Source organism: Tympanuchus pallidicinctus, unplaced genomic scaffold (assembly GCF_026119805.1).
Source record: "Tympanuchus pallidicinctus isolate F22 unplaced genomic scaffold, pur_lepc_1.0 scaffold6, whole genome shotgun sequence".
NCBI lineage: Eukaryota > Metazoa > Chordata > Aves > Galliformes > Phasianidae > Tympanuchus > Tympanuchus pallidicinctus.
This window is the reverse complement of record NW_026294780.1, coordinates 2,539,936-2,554,425: the sequence shown is the minus strand read 5'-3', so window position 1 is coordinate 2,554,425 and position 14,490 is coordinate 2,539,936.

Here is a 14,490-nt window from a genome sequence, read left to right as displayed (position 1 = left end):
AGTTATTCATTTATTCCCCTCACAGTGGGATGTGGGAGAGAACTAAGAAGCGCAAGAACTAATGGGTTGCAAAAAGGACAGGGTAATAAGAGAGAAAAAAAAAAAAAAAAGAAAAAAAAATGAAACAAATGGTACACTACACAATTGCTCAGCACCAGCTGACCAGAGCCAAGGCAGTGACAACCACCCATCCAGGCCAGATCCCTTCAGTTTTACAGTTCTGCAAGATGCCATATGGTAGGGGATATCCCTTTGGCCAGCTTAGGTCAGCTGTCCTGGCTGTGTCCTCTTACATCACCTTGTGCACTGCAGCCTCCTCACTGGCAGGGCAGTATGAGAAGCTGAAATGTCCTTGACTAAGTGTAAGCACTTCTCAGCAACAACTAAAACATCAGTGTGTTATCAACACTATTCTCACCCTAAATCCAAAACACAGCACTATATCAGCTACTAGGAAGAAAATTAGCTCTATCCCAGATGAGACAAGGACAACATATCACAGCAGTAAGTGTTACCTTGGCTTGGTATTATCAGTATTTGCTATTATCAAGGCACATTACTCAAGGAATTAGGTAAACAAGTTAATGGGTTTTTTTATTTTGACCTAGGAGTTAAAAGATTACTTATTCTTTTGTCATATTTTTCATTAAAATTTGACTGTTCCAAAGGATTCTGTTCTCTACTTGGAACTGATGTTGCACAGTTTTTGTTTGGGTTCTTATCTAAATATTCAGAGTCTGGCAGTCTTATAAATTTGAATGTGATTTTTAATCTGCCAGAAATCATCAGCAATGGGGAACAAGTTAGTAATATTTTCACATAAAATGTGTCAATAGTTCCAGTTTTCTATTTGGGCTGAAAAAAAAAAGCAACTTGGTGGAATTTTCAACCATTAACCTGGTATTCCAAATCTCTGAGGAAGCTGGGATATGTGCATGTGTGTATATACAAATTAGAAGAACCTCATCTCCCTGCTATAAAGACAGTGAGTGTGTCTGGAGTGAGACAGCATGTCACATATCCGACCTTCAGACCTATTTTGACTTTGAGAAGGAATAAATGAATACTTTTTCCTGCACCTGAGTCAATTCAGACATTTTTATTCAAAGTCCATGCTAATATCTGTTCTTTTGCTACTGCCAGAGGGTAGTTTGAAACCAGAGCGTAGGTCAAATATGGGAAGGTGCACATTCACCAAGCTGACTGACGCTTTCAGTTTATGAGTTATGATACTTAAAGATGATATTCTTTTTCTCATGACTGTCTTAGGACTAATTTAGTACTGCTTTTAGTGACAGCAGTTTCAGATGAATTATTTTTCTTAGAGTCATAGCTCGAGTCCAGGTTGAGTTTCAAAAGCAGAAGAATTCCTATCAAGTTGCAAGAAACTGTGAAATGTAATTAGAATCAGACATAAGCTCTACTCAGAAAGACTTAAACTAGAGTTATGCAATTATTATCCTTTAGAAGAGATTGTTTGGTAGACTTACTTTCCATCTAAATTCAAGAAGAGTATAAGTCTTCTAACATACTTTCTCAAATAGCTGTGCAGAATATGCTGAAATAGTTTCTCTGACCTTAACAGCACCTTGCTCTGGATACCTATGTGCCTGGAGAGACAAAGGTTGTAACACCCTCTTTTGCATTTATTTCTTTCCAAACAAGTAGAATTTCAAGACAGGAAGCTGCCTTAGATGTTTTGTACAGTCATGGGATAACGTTTAACTATTGTCCCCAATAGATCATTAATTCTGAGATAACAGTTTTCTTATTATTTGCAATTGTTTTGCTGCTGTGGTTCACATGAGCATTTAAGAATGGCATTCCCACTCATGCTTCTTATTGCTGAGAACCATGAATGCTTCATAAATATCAGTCAACACAACATATCTAACAAAATAAATCAGCTTCACCCATAGGACACACTTGCAGAGAGAAAAAGATTAAACTCAGCCCAGAAGTTGTTCCAAGATGCTAAAAACACCAAACTTCTGAGCATTACTTAGATACTCATACAGCTTTACCCAAAGGAGCAAGAGGGAGCCCATCAGTTACTATAAGATCCTCTTTCTGTTGCAAATGTCACAGTCAGTTCTGTGACAGATCATTTTTAATTTATTTGGAGGCTCATCCCAAATTACCAAGAATCATTTTCTGCTTTAAAAAAAAAAAACTTTCTGTCTTGATGCACTGCCTATATTAGAGACTACTGTCTTTACAAGAAAAATGGCAGGAACTGAGTTTTTGAAACTAGGAGGAATGCAAATGCAGTCTTCCATTGTATTATGAAGAAATGCTGCTTTCAGCAACACCAGGAGAATAATGCATTCAGAGACCTTACCTTAATAGAAGGAGATAGTTATTAATTATGAAAATGCAAAATAAAAATTCTACTACATGTATTATACTCTGAGGAATTTGAAGCAATATGCAATATAGCTCTTACAATACCAAATTGAATATTTTAGTATTATTTGGCATTCTATGTGCATATGTTGAATTTGTTTTTATTGTTCTGGATTTCAGAAATTCCCTTGGGTGTACTTGGAAATAGGAATTCATATCTGTGCCTTCTTGGAGGTCGGGTTAGAATGAGTGGTAAAAATGAAGATGAATGTTGTCCAACTGTGTTTCTCAAATTACTGGTACCATAGTATCTGTGGCTGTATATTTTAATGATGCTAATGCAGATGTGCACAGTTAATAGCTAAATATTTTTATCCTGACAGATACCTTTGTAAAAAAAAAGTAACAACTTCAACATCTTGAATTCATTCTGAATTCCTTCCATTTTCTTGCTTTCAGTAAAGGTTTTACGGCTCTCAGCAACTCACATCGATAGAAATCTGCATGAATTAATATAGGCTGTGTTGTAGGAGGAGACCTCATTTCCTCTCCCCAGCTCAGAAGGCTGGTACCCATTATATATTTTATTCTCAAAATTCACAGAAATAAGCATCAATGGAAAAGCATCCATGAAAAAAATAGGGAGAGAATATCCCCCACTCCTCCCCTTCCCCCCCACCCCCCCCCCCCAAAAAAAAAAAAAAAAAAGGAAAATACATATTTAGTGAGAAGATATCTTTTTATATTAGCTTTTGAGGAAAAAATGCAAAAATAATCAAAAAAAAACAAGGAAAAAAAACACACACATACACAAAAAAAGCAAAAACAGTACATACAGGTAAGTAACATCTTGAAGAATTTAATTCTCCATGCAGCTGTAGTGCAGCACAAGCCAAAGAATGATATTAGAAATTTCCTCACACTTACTCATTAATATACTTCAACTGAGCTTTGATATGGGTGAATTGATTCCTACTGCAAAATTCATATAAATGTTCAGGAGTTCTTCTCAGCTATTCAGCTGCATCACTCTGTTGAACATATCAATGTAACCAGAAATGGCTTTTAAAGTGCCTTTTGTCTGCAAGCAATTTTTTTTAGAACTGTGGGTGATTGGCTGTTGTTTTCTTCTCAATTTTTGCTTAACTTATCTGATTATCAGTATTTGCCCTTCTCATCTGAACTTTTAATGTATTATCTCTCTCTGTTATTTGTGCCATCAATTACAGATGAAATCAAATCTTTGTTACACACCTGGAGGGTCCTTCACAGCTCCTTCAGCCTGAGCCAAAATTTGTTTCATCGTTACTTAACTTTTTTTTTTAACAACTCCCTCTCCTCAGCCCTTTCAATATTTTAAAAATGCACATTTTTAAGAGATTATTTTCCTCTGTAACTGGCAAGAAAAAAGGACTCTAAAATAGTGAAATGAAATGCTAATTTAATTTTTATATCCATTTCATCTGCTTCCTGCTTATAATACTTACTAAATCCAACTTAGAAATATGATTAGCATGATTGTTCTAAATAGTTTTTTCAGGGGCTTTACCATACATTTGATAAAAAAAATCTGACATTCTTAGATTTTTCTGAAGAAAAATACTGGATTCCTTATATTATAAAATGTTCAGACAAAGGGTTTGATTTTATAAAGCGTCATTTATGTCTGATGCCATCAAAGTAATGAACAATAATTACAGAATATGTAAAAAATGAGAAAGTATTTTCTTCTTTTCTGAATACCATAATATATTTAGCCTCCAGATATCCTTAAGAAAACAGCATCTCATCAAGGGCAACTAATGTTATTAATCAAAGAGGCTATTTATGACATGTGAATAAATGGCTTTCACTTTACACACAAGGACAATATAGATGATCTGGAGATAGCAGTTGTTTATCACATTGATTTATTTTTGTTATCATAATGCCATTACCTTGCCACTGATTCACTGAATGCAAACCGCTTATGGTTTCAAGGCTTATTCTGGTGACAAAATACGAGAGGCTTATGAATATTCAGAGGCTTTCCCCATGGCACTAACTCAAGTCTATTTATAGACGTGATTTATGGAGCTTATGAGCACGGCTAGAATTTGAGTTGAACATTAACAGTCATTTTATGCATGACATGACAGTTTATAGTTCACAGCATCTCTGTATTAGAATTACCGGTAAATATAAATGATAGGGTTTTTTTAATCCATTAGTTTAAGATAAAAATCATAATTCCAGTCCTGCTAGCTTATTTCTCCTGTACAATTCAGATAAGTGGGAAGGAGGAGAAAGGAGCATGGGGGGAATTCACTCCAACTTGTCAATGGAAGATGCATTAAATCTTCTGGCTCATGGTCAATTTAAGAGTAGGTTTCACATCCAGCTACTATGCTCACCACTAGCTGGACAGAATGAAAATATGTGCTGAGTGCTGAATTCAGATAGAGGTCTAATTTCCACGCTTTAAGCTTTGTATATCCCACTACTCACCAGAGTTTGTTTCTTGGTAACAATGACAACTCTTTTGAATACCCATGGCACCCAGAATATATTGACCTGTTTTGTTTGGCTGACCACCACAGCTAGCAGGGGGGTCAGAGGCTGAGAGAAGGGAATTGGGATAAAAAAGCACAAGGGCAAGAAAGAGTCAGCAATATCGCTGGGAATGCCTGCCCCAGAGCAGTAGAGATCTTTGATTTCTACTGGGACAAGGAAGCAGGAAAAATAGGAACGGCTTGGGGAATGGAGTCTGTAATTAATCAGTAGTTATGAGTGTGGTGCAGCAATCAAGTGCAAGGGAATTTTATGTCAGGAATGAGTTTCACCTATTGCAGGCAGAAAAGACGAAGATGGTCTGTCACTTCCATAGCAAAAGGAGTTTGATACATAACTAGGGATGTATTTGTCTTTTTTGGGTATGGTTCTTATTTCCATAGCTGGAAAATAAAAAATGAACAGGCAATAGAGGAGTTTCCTCAGTGGCTGATCTTGTATCACTCATGCTCTCATTTATTACCATATCTACCTATAGGAAGAGGGATTAGTAGGTCCTTCTATTTTACAGTTAGTATTTTTGTTTTTGCATTTTGGCTGACATTTGTGAAGAATTTTCTCCTCTTTAGAAGTGTAGTTATTCTACACTTTCAAAAAGACAGCTTGGAACTTGGTTTTTCCCAACTTTTCCCTCTGAAAATGTTATTTTAGGCACCTTAGGCACTCAGTTTAGTGCCTACTTTCTTCTCAAAGATACTGTCTAGATTTCTGCATTTTACTACAGGCTTTGAATTTATAAAATGTTCATAGCAAATGTATTTTTAACTGTAATCACAGAATGAAGCATATCTTCCATTAGCCTCTGATAACTTGGCATCACTACGATACTTATTACTCAAGAGTTGATTCAGCTTAATATAGATTGCTGTTGAGAACCTGCCATGATTGCTTTTCATCTTCACAGTAGGTCTGTGTAGAATGGAACTCCAACTATATAATAAAGACTGTGCATTCAGTATGCTCTAAGCTGAATGAACTTGGAAACCATACATCCTGGAGGATACCAATACATCTCAACAAAATCTGTATCTAAAAGAAAAATTATTTATTACCTTGTAAAAAGAGTTAGAGGCTCTGCCTAATCTGAAGATTCACAGTAAGTCACATAAACTGAAAACAAGAAGCAAAACACAGTTTTCACGAGCTTAACTCCTCAATAGTTCTCTTTACATATCATGAGGTATTTGAAATTAAACTCTAAGGAAGTGGCCAAGTTAGATCATCATAAAAATCACAGCTGATTGCAAAGTCTGTAACACAGTTGACAGATGATTTTCAGAGAAATAAAAAGCAGAAATAGTGGAAATAGTTTTTCCTCTGTATATACAACCAGAGAGAGAAGCTCTAAAATTCTGTATACTTTATCAATCATACGTCTCAATAATTGGAGGCATCCAGACAGAACTCAGTGACTTCACTGGGTCTTATGACTTTTCATCACGAACTGCAATAGATTTCTCAGCCTTATTCATTCTTTCTCACACCTGCTTGAAATTTTGCATAGTTCAACTTTTCATGTTCAGTAAAGTCAAGAAGTATGAACTAAGAAAACTTCAAAAACTCTTTGAATGGAAGAATCATTCTTATCTCTGTCAGAGTGTAGTCATATTTATACATTTAAATTGGTGTACATCCAATGATATTTTATTTTTAAGGAAACATTACTCATGTTAGAAAATGAATAGGATGATTGGACTGGATGAGGGATTTGGAAAATAAAGCTATAGTCAGAGGTTAAAAAATCACTGATCATTGATTCCATGCTTGTATAACTGTAAAAACAGAACCAATTCTATTGAACATCATTTCAAGAGCATGCAAAGCAGAATTAAGCCTCGCGCTTAGTTTTAATGACTTATTGACCCATTACAAGTAAATAATAACTACAGAGAGTGTTAAGTGTTCATTTAAAGATGCTGAGAAAAGGGCTTCTAATTGTGTCCTTTTCCTGGCCTTTATCCATTAAGTATCAGGTTATTCCTTACTGATTGCCATGATGTCAAGCTTTTTTTGTGGTTTCGTACCACTGAATGTCATGAAAGGCACTGAGAGGCAGATGATTTTATTTCTAAGTCATATTTGTAATTGCACCAAAAATAATTATTCATTCTTTTCAAAACACATTTCGCATTCATTCTTTTCTATACTACTTTTCTTTAAATATGGTGTAGATTCACAGCTCCTGCACAGGGACCTGTTGAAACAGAGAACTTTCTATTCTTAGAAAATTAAAATCCCACATATATACCTTGTGATTGTGCAGCTCAGATCCCATCTGCTCTGTGAATGTGGAAGAGATCAGGCCTTTATCTCCTCTCTTACAATTTCCCTTTTTATTTTTTCCCCTCTGGTTTGGCTTTTGTCTACAGGAGTGTTAATTGCCAATTACCATCTAGTGCAACCTCCGCTGACACAGAGCGGAAGTCTTCAAAAATAATTAGCTAAGGATTGGAAGAGACACAGAGTTAACTTCAAGGTTTATTAAGAGGGCTTGAGGTGAGAAGACAGTTTCTATGGAGTAAGAAGAATTCCTCTGAGTACTATGATTCCTTGCTTCCTTCTATTTTGGTGCTGTTCCCTGTACATGATCTCTGAAGTGATTGAGTTCCTGAAAGCATATTAATATTGCTCACAGACAAAAAGAGGAAGCAATAACCATTGCAAATAGACATTCCTCAGTTAGCAACATCAAAGTTAATTATCAACTAAAGTAGCAGATCAAAAGAAAAACAGATGTAGTGTTCTAATAGTCATTTTATAAAGAGTGTGACACATATTTTACTGTCAGCTAGATATGTCTGTATCCAAACAAGAGGACTCAAGTGCAAATACTATTCTAGAAGCATTTTATTTCCCCAAAGAGATGGATAATAAAAAGACAATATTTCAACAAACACCACTGAATCAGTTGGGATTCTGGGGGGAAAAAAATGGCTGACCCATGCAACCAATAGTTCTAAAAGTAATTTGTCACTGGCAACAGGAATCAGAGCTACAGGAGGAAGCTGAGATCATTTTTAGTTTTCATGCTAGTAACTAAATGCTTTGGAGAAGAGAGGCAGAAATGTACCAAATGGCAGGAGATGGGAATAGGAGGTAAAATCCTGATGAGGGAACGAGGTTAGATGCAGCTCCATCTCAGTGCCCTATCAGTAGTACTAGAAATTTATCTGAATCTTCTGCATGACTTCTGGTATTTCTGACCTTAAAATGGAGTGTTCTCCATGTACCGTAACTGAACTAACAGAGATATAATTATGCCAAAAATCTTAAATTTAAGCAATCTTATTGCAAGGTATTAAGGAAACATGTAACTCAGAGAACATAGCTATTAATAGATGGTGTTCATGCAGTGCAAAATGACAAAAATAAAAATAAATGTTTTGGAAAGCTCAGGGAAGCACCAGGTGCAAAGATAAAGCAGCATCCAAATAGGAAACAGTATGACAAAAACACAGTGGGGCATCAGTGAATGCACAGGATGACAGAGACATCATTAGCATTGTTGAAAAGAAGAAAGCAAAGCTAAAAACCCAGAAAAAGTAAAATTAGGTAGATAAAACATCATAATGACAGTTAAAAGCTAACTACTAATGGAAAATATTTAGGCTTAAAATTCAATGCTACAGTTAAACTAACACTGAATACATGAACTTTATGACAGTGGATACGGGACAAGAAAATTTCTACAAATAGCTGCAAAATCTGAAGTGTATTTAAAATATATATATGTATAGCAAGACTTTGATAGTATGTCTTCTGACAGCATGTCACAAATCCTTACAGTAAAGCTGATAAAAATGACAAAACATTCTGAAGGACTGGGAGGCTTTCAGACAATGGTACTGGGCAGAGCAGTTTGAGGACTGCATTCCCTGCTTCAGAGAGATTTTGGCAGACTGGGAGCTCTGTCAGACTGGCTGCCTGGCTGCTCATCTTGGTGCTCTTGGATCCTAGTTCTTAGTAACGCCTGTGTAAATTCAGAAAGAAAAGGAAATCAAAAGGCAATGCTGAAATTGGAGAAACCAGAATTTGGGTAAATTACACAGTAACTATTCAGAAACACAGAACTGAAATGATTAATCCTGCCAAATACCAAAAAGTGGAAGGAAGACTATACTTCAGAAGACCTCAGTGCAGAAGAACTGACTTTGTCAAGTTATATTGTATGAGATATCCAATTGCCTTGTTGGACACTGCAGAGTAAATACTAATGTTTAGGGTGAAAAAAATGTGAGATAAAACTATCAGTAACACCATCAATATAAAAGCATATCTGTACTAATGATCAGGGAATGTTCCACTGCCTCTAAGAAATATTCAGGAAAAAAACATGACACAACCGTAACAGATAAGAGATACAACCTCCCCAATCATTTAAAAAGAATCTGAGAAGAAAATCTAAAATAAAATATAAATAGGATGGAACTGTATTTAACCAAAGTATCATATCTGGGACACTTGATAATCTCCTACTGTAACATAAACCTAAAAATAACAATGAACACAATCAAATTGTGAAGTAAATCCAGCGATAACTCTTCTAATGTGCATGCAAATGCTTTGAGACATGTACCACACAAACAAGCAAGAGCTGTGGCTGACTGATTTTTGAGCCAGACTCTGTAAGTCTAGTTGCCAACTCTCCTGCCCCATGTTGTGATGCGAATTAGTAGGCAATTTTGCAGTGCAATGCCAGTGAGTCCATCCTTGGAGCTTTGCCTTAATGAAAGGAACAGCTGGCACCTTTTGTTTCAAGGTCTGTGCAGCAAGCTAAACTGAAATACATACAAATGGAAACATAACATCAGGCAACTATATTTGTTTTTAGGGCTAGGAAATAGAAAGCAAGAACAAACTATCAAAAGACATTTTAAGGGATACTCCCAAACAATTTTAAAACATGCTAGTGAAGAAAGGGTGCTGTAAGTAAGATCACTGATTTCCTTTGTAAAGCAGCCCTGAAGTACAGGGATTTTGAATGGATAGTTCTTCAAGCAAATTAAAACAGAGAAATATGGAAAAGCTAGTAGTGAGGTAATACTGTACCAGTTCCAAAACAAGAACTTAAATCACCAACGCTACCGTAACAACAGAAACAATTAAAAACAAAATCCCAGCTAACTTAAGGCACATACCTGCTATTCTCTCAGAGGAACTGGCCGTCAGGGCAGAAGCCTCACTCCACATCTGCTATATGAGAACAGAAGATGTGCCAAAAATATCTTGAATCTCTTCTAAAATTGAAACCTCTGTCCAGCAAACCAGTAACATCTGCAGCTTATCACTGTGACTCAAGGAGCAAAATTCATTGTTCTCACACTGAATTCCCCATTTCACATCTGAAAAAATCACACATGCGAAAACATGAAATTTTTGTAAAAAATTTTTGGAAAAATTCTCTTCACAGAGATTTCATTTTTCTTTGTGGTGGGACTACCCAGTTTAATTTAAACTGAAAATTTTAATGGGATCATTTCAAATAAAAAATTGAACAAAAAAATCTTTCTCTCTCTTTCTCTTTCCCCACACATATATGCATATCCTCATTTCTCATGATAGGCCTTTTTTTTTCTCAGTTTCTTTTCACTGGAAAAAATATCTGAGGAAAATAGCTTCTAAATTCCCATAATTTAGCAGTGGAATACTGCTGTCAAATGTGTTCATGTTGAAATGGCTCTAACAAATTCAAGTATATGAATCCAGAAAGCTGATGAATAATCATTGTACGCAGCCGAAACAATCTCTTTATTATAGACTGCTGTTTAGATATCAGGGAACCAGGCAATCTCCCAGACACTAATGCAGCGATCATTTCTGGACCCAGAAATGAAACATTCTAGGCACACAGTGCTAAGCTAAACAGTTTTACTTGCAAATTTAATTGGAGTAAGTCTTGCAGTTTGCCTAAGAGATGAACTACCTCCACATCACAGCAGATGACAGGCAGTCTCGTGGCCACACTCCGAAAAAGCTGAACAAATCATGCTATTAAACTGAAAAAATAAATAAAACAATGAAAATAAAATAAATTTTCTCCATTTAAATAGCCCCCTCAGTGAGAGTCACTTTCAGCACTTCTGAGCAATGTTGGATGTCAGACTGTGTGCTTACCTTAGCATAACCAAATATCCCTTTACAACAGACAGATGTAACAGAAAGAGATGTCCAAAAGTCAAAGCCTGCTGTAAGCAGCGTATGTAAAAATCTGACAAAAATTCAATTTATTTATTTATTTTTTAAGAAAAGCAATGTGCTCGGAAGGAAGTAATACATTAAACAGATAATAGTCACACACTCATTCATATATGACAGCAGAATGTGGATATATATTATACTTAAATAACTGTGATTTATTCATAGAAGAATCCTGAGGAAAAGAAATTTTAATTTAATGCCTAGTTGTGTCTGTTAATTGCTGTTGAAAGAGGGAGAAAGAGGGAATGAGGGGGAGAGAAAGTTTTTCTGCAGGTTTATTTTAAAATGGTAAAACTTCTGAACATAAACTGCGTACATAAGGAGCTTATAAAACTCACAGTGATATTATTCATGTGGATATCATGTCAGTGAAATATTTGAAAGTAAGCTTTACAAGACAGAGGAGTCTTTATGACATGTAACATCTGACAAATTAATGGTAAACAGTGATATCAAGAATCTGTGAGGTTTGTTTGGAGAGCGTTTTCTGTTGTGCAAAGTGCATTAACTCCTGTTTCTGGATGAGCAGGGATATAGGAAAGGGGGTGAATGAGAGTTTCTTCCCATAAATCTCAGCATTGAGTAACATTGCAGAAATGACAGGTTGTGGCATATGCTCTTCCAACAATAACTATCAAATTTTGTTCATGATACTCAGAAATAAAACATGGTAATTCACCAAGAAGAACAGAAAAAAATTTGCTGATCCTACTACTACTTATAATATTAATAGAATAAATTCGAAGCCAGCAAAGGGCACATTTACAGAGATAGGTCTGCAGACAGGTCTAAGCATACCATGTAGGATACAAACTCTTTTCAATTACTGTTTATTTTTATCTAACTGCGTCACTCCCAGAGAGGAACTTGGATGTACCTGCACACATACCAAAGAAAGGGGCAGTGACTACACATTTGTCACAGAACTCAATTTTCTTCTTTACCTCCTCCTGTAGAGTAGCATTAGTAAGAAACTTAAGGAACTTGTTAACTGCACATGAATTTATTTCCATAGAATATTTTGGACTGATTGCTTCAGTCTCTTGTCATCTCTTGTGTATTCCTTAGCCCTTCAGAACACACAGACTAGCCCCAAGGATCTGTGAGCCCCAGCTCTAAGTACTCTGCACAGCTCTCCTGCGCAAGAATGATGTAAAATACTGTACTGAGCTCAGTGTAAGAGCAAGGTGAAGTAACACAAACAAGTGTAAGAGCAGGATAAGGAAAAGAGAAGCACTGGTAAATCATTTATTCTACTGGATGGAAGAGTCAAGTACATTGCTAGCCTATTTCCGTATCCTTTAAAAGTGAAAGATTGTCCCATTAAAATAGGGAAGGTCTGAAGAACACAAAATGCATGTTTATGGATAGTCCTGTGAGTTATTCCAGATACTCTGAAAAGCATTCTGCAGCCAAAAGGTAGTGCTACTCATCCTTATTTTATTTCATATTTATTTGTCAAGAATTCAGGGCAGATTTTGTTTTAATGCAGCAATAAAGTGCCAACACTGCATCAGATCAAACAGAAAGCTTGCTTTAAATGAGAGAGTTAATACTATTTTGTTCCTGTGTTCCTACAGACTGGAAATTTGTTAATCTATAAGGTAGTGGAAGCAAATAAATTAAAAGCTTTTCTATGTGTGCATGTGTATATCAATAATATTTCTGTAATTACTATGTTAAGCACCATAACTTTCTAAACATGCCATCATCCTACTTTCTTCAAGGGCCCAGATAAAACCTGTTGCCTCACAGATCCAAACAAGATACTACAGAGCTTAAAATAAATTAAATCACATTGTCTAGTAAAGAAGAAAGGATACAGGTAAGAGAAGATGATGGGAAAGAACAGTTCATTTCACTTTGCTATCAGATATTAGCTGCAGCAGTAAGATTATTGATCTGTATATGCAGATGAATTGCTCTGTTTTGAAACTTGTTGAATTTCAGTTCATTTTGTAAAACTTGTGGGTTTATTTGAAGCATTGGATGTTTATGTATGTCAAGACATAGGTCAGTAGTTACAATCCTTCCCTCAACATTAGAAATCTAAAGCAAATAGATGTGCTTCACAGCTCAGGATGCAATCTGGCACAGTAATAAAACTTACCATACTGACAGAAGTACAATATGATATATAATAAGCAAAATATGATATAAAATATTATACTGAAAATTTGGAGCAATTCCTATTGATCTCTACAATCACATTTGGTACTAACATAGAAAAGCAAGCAACACTGTAAAAAAAAGTAAATAAATGAAAAAGATATCAAAACTAAAGTAACGGTAGAAGATTCCTCCTTTTTTCTTTAGTTTGTTTTCTGGAGAAGCAAAATACTCTATGTTCTATAGCACCTGTGTAAGGTGGATGCTATTACTATACACTGAAAAAAGAATATTGGTAGCAGTGGCCAAAGCCTTTTACCATGCTGCATGGTAACTAGACTATTTGTCTGAGAGATGAGTGAAGGGAATTCTTGTTCTTCTGCAAAATGAGAGATCCTAATGACTCCCTGAGAATTTGTAATCATCCTTTCTGTGGGGGTAATGGCTCAGCATCTCTTCTTGTACTTCATCCAAATTCACTGGTAGTTTCAGAAGCCAGGTCCTGTGCCCAGGTGCACAGTCAGGACCTTGGAATTTGGTCCCTAAGACTCATCTATCTGTCACATCTCTCTCTCGTATTGCTCTTGATTCTTTACCTTTAATCTTTATAAAAGTTATTTAAGATATTTACATGTCATTCAAACCTCAGGTAGTCATTTAAATGGGCATAAGGGTGTAGGTGTGAGCGAAGGGATAGATGAGGCAAGAAGGAAACCCAAGAATTCTCAAGACCCAGTGCCTGGACTTCATTACAAAAGAGAATATTGCTCTTTGATTTGAAAATACATTGAATTATTTAAAAAAAATAAAGAATGCAATTCTTCAGAGCTATGTTACAGCCCATCATGGAAACATGCAGAAAGACATGGCCTTTACGTCTCTCTTCATATTCAGGACTCATGATTCTGGAGCTGCGGTACGTATCTCAGGGGTATCAGTGCACATTAAGCAGTACTTTTTATTCATAAGATATAAACCACTTACCTAGCTGAACCTGAACTAATTTTGAAAGGAGACACTGTGAGGTCTCTGTTTATATGGCATGACTGATATCTCACCAGGATAGAACAAAAATGATTTGACCGTTGTTAGCTTAAGTGTTTATTCTTTATGTTTCTGCAGATCACATTACTAAGCACATGTGAACTACCTGGTTAACTGGAACAGATTCAGCTGAGTTGAGAAGGATCAACAAATTCAGCAAAAGAACAACTTAGGAGAGAAAGCTATAGATTTTCCCTAAAGTGCTGAATAAGATTCTTATGGCTTAAGCTCACATCTCATAGA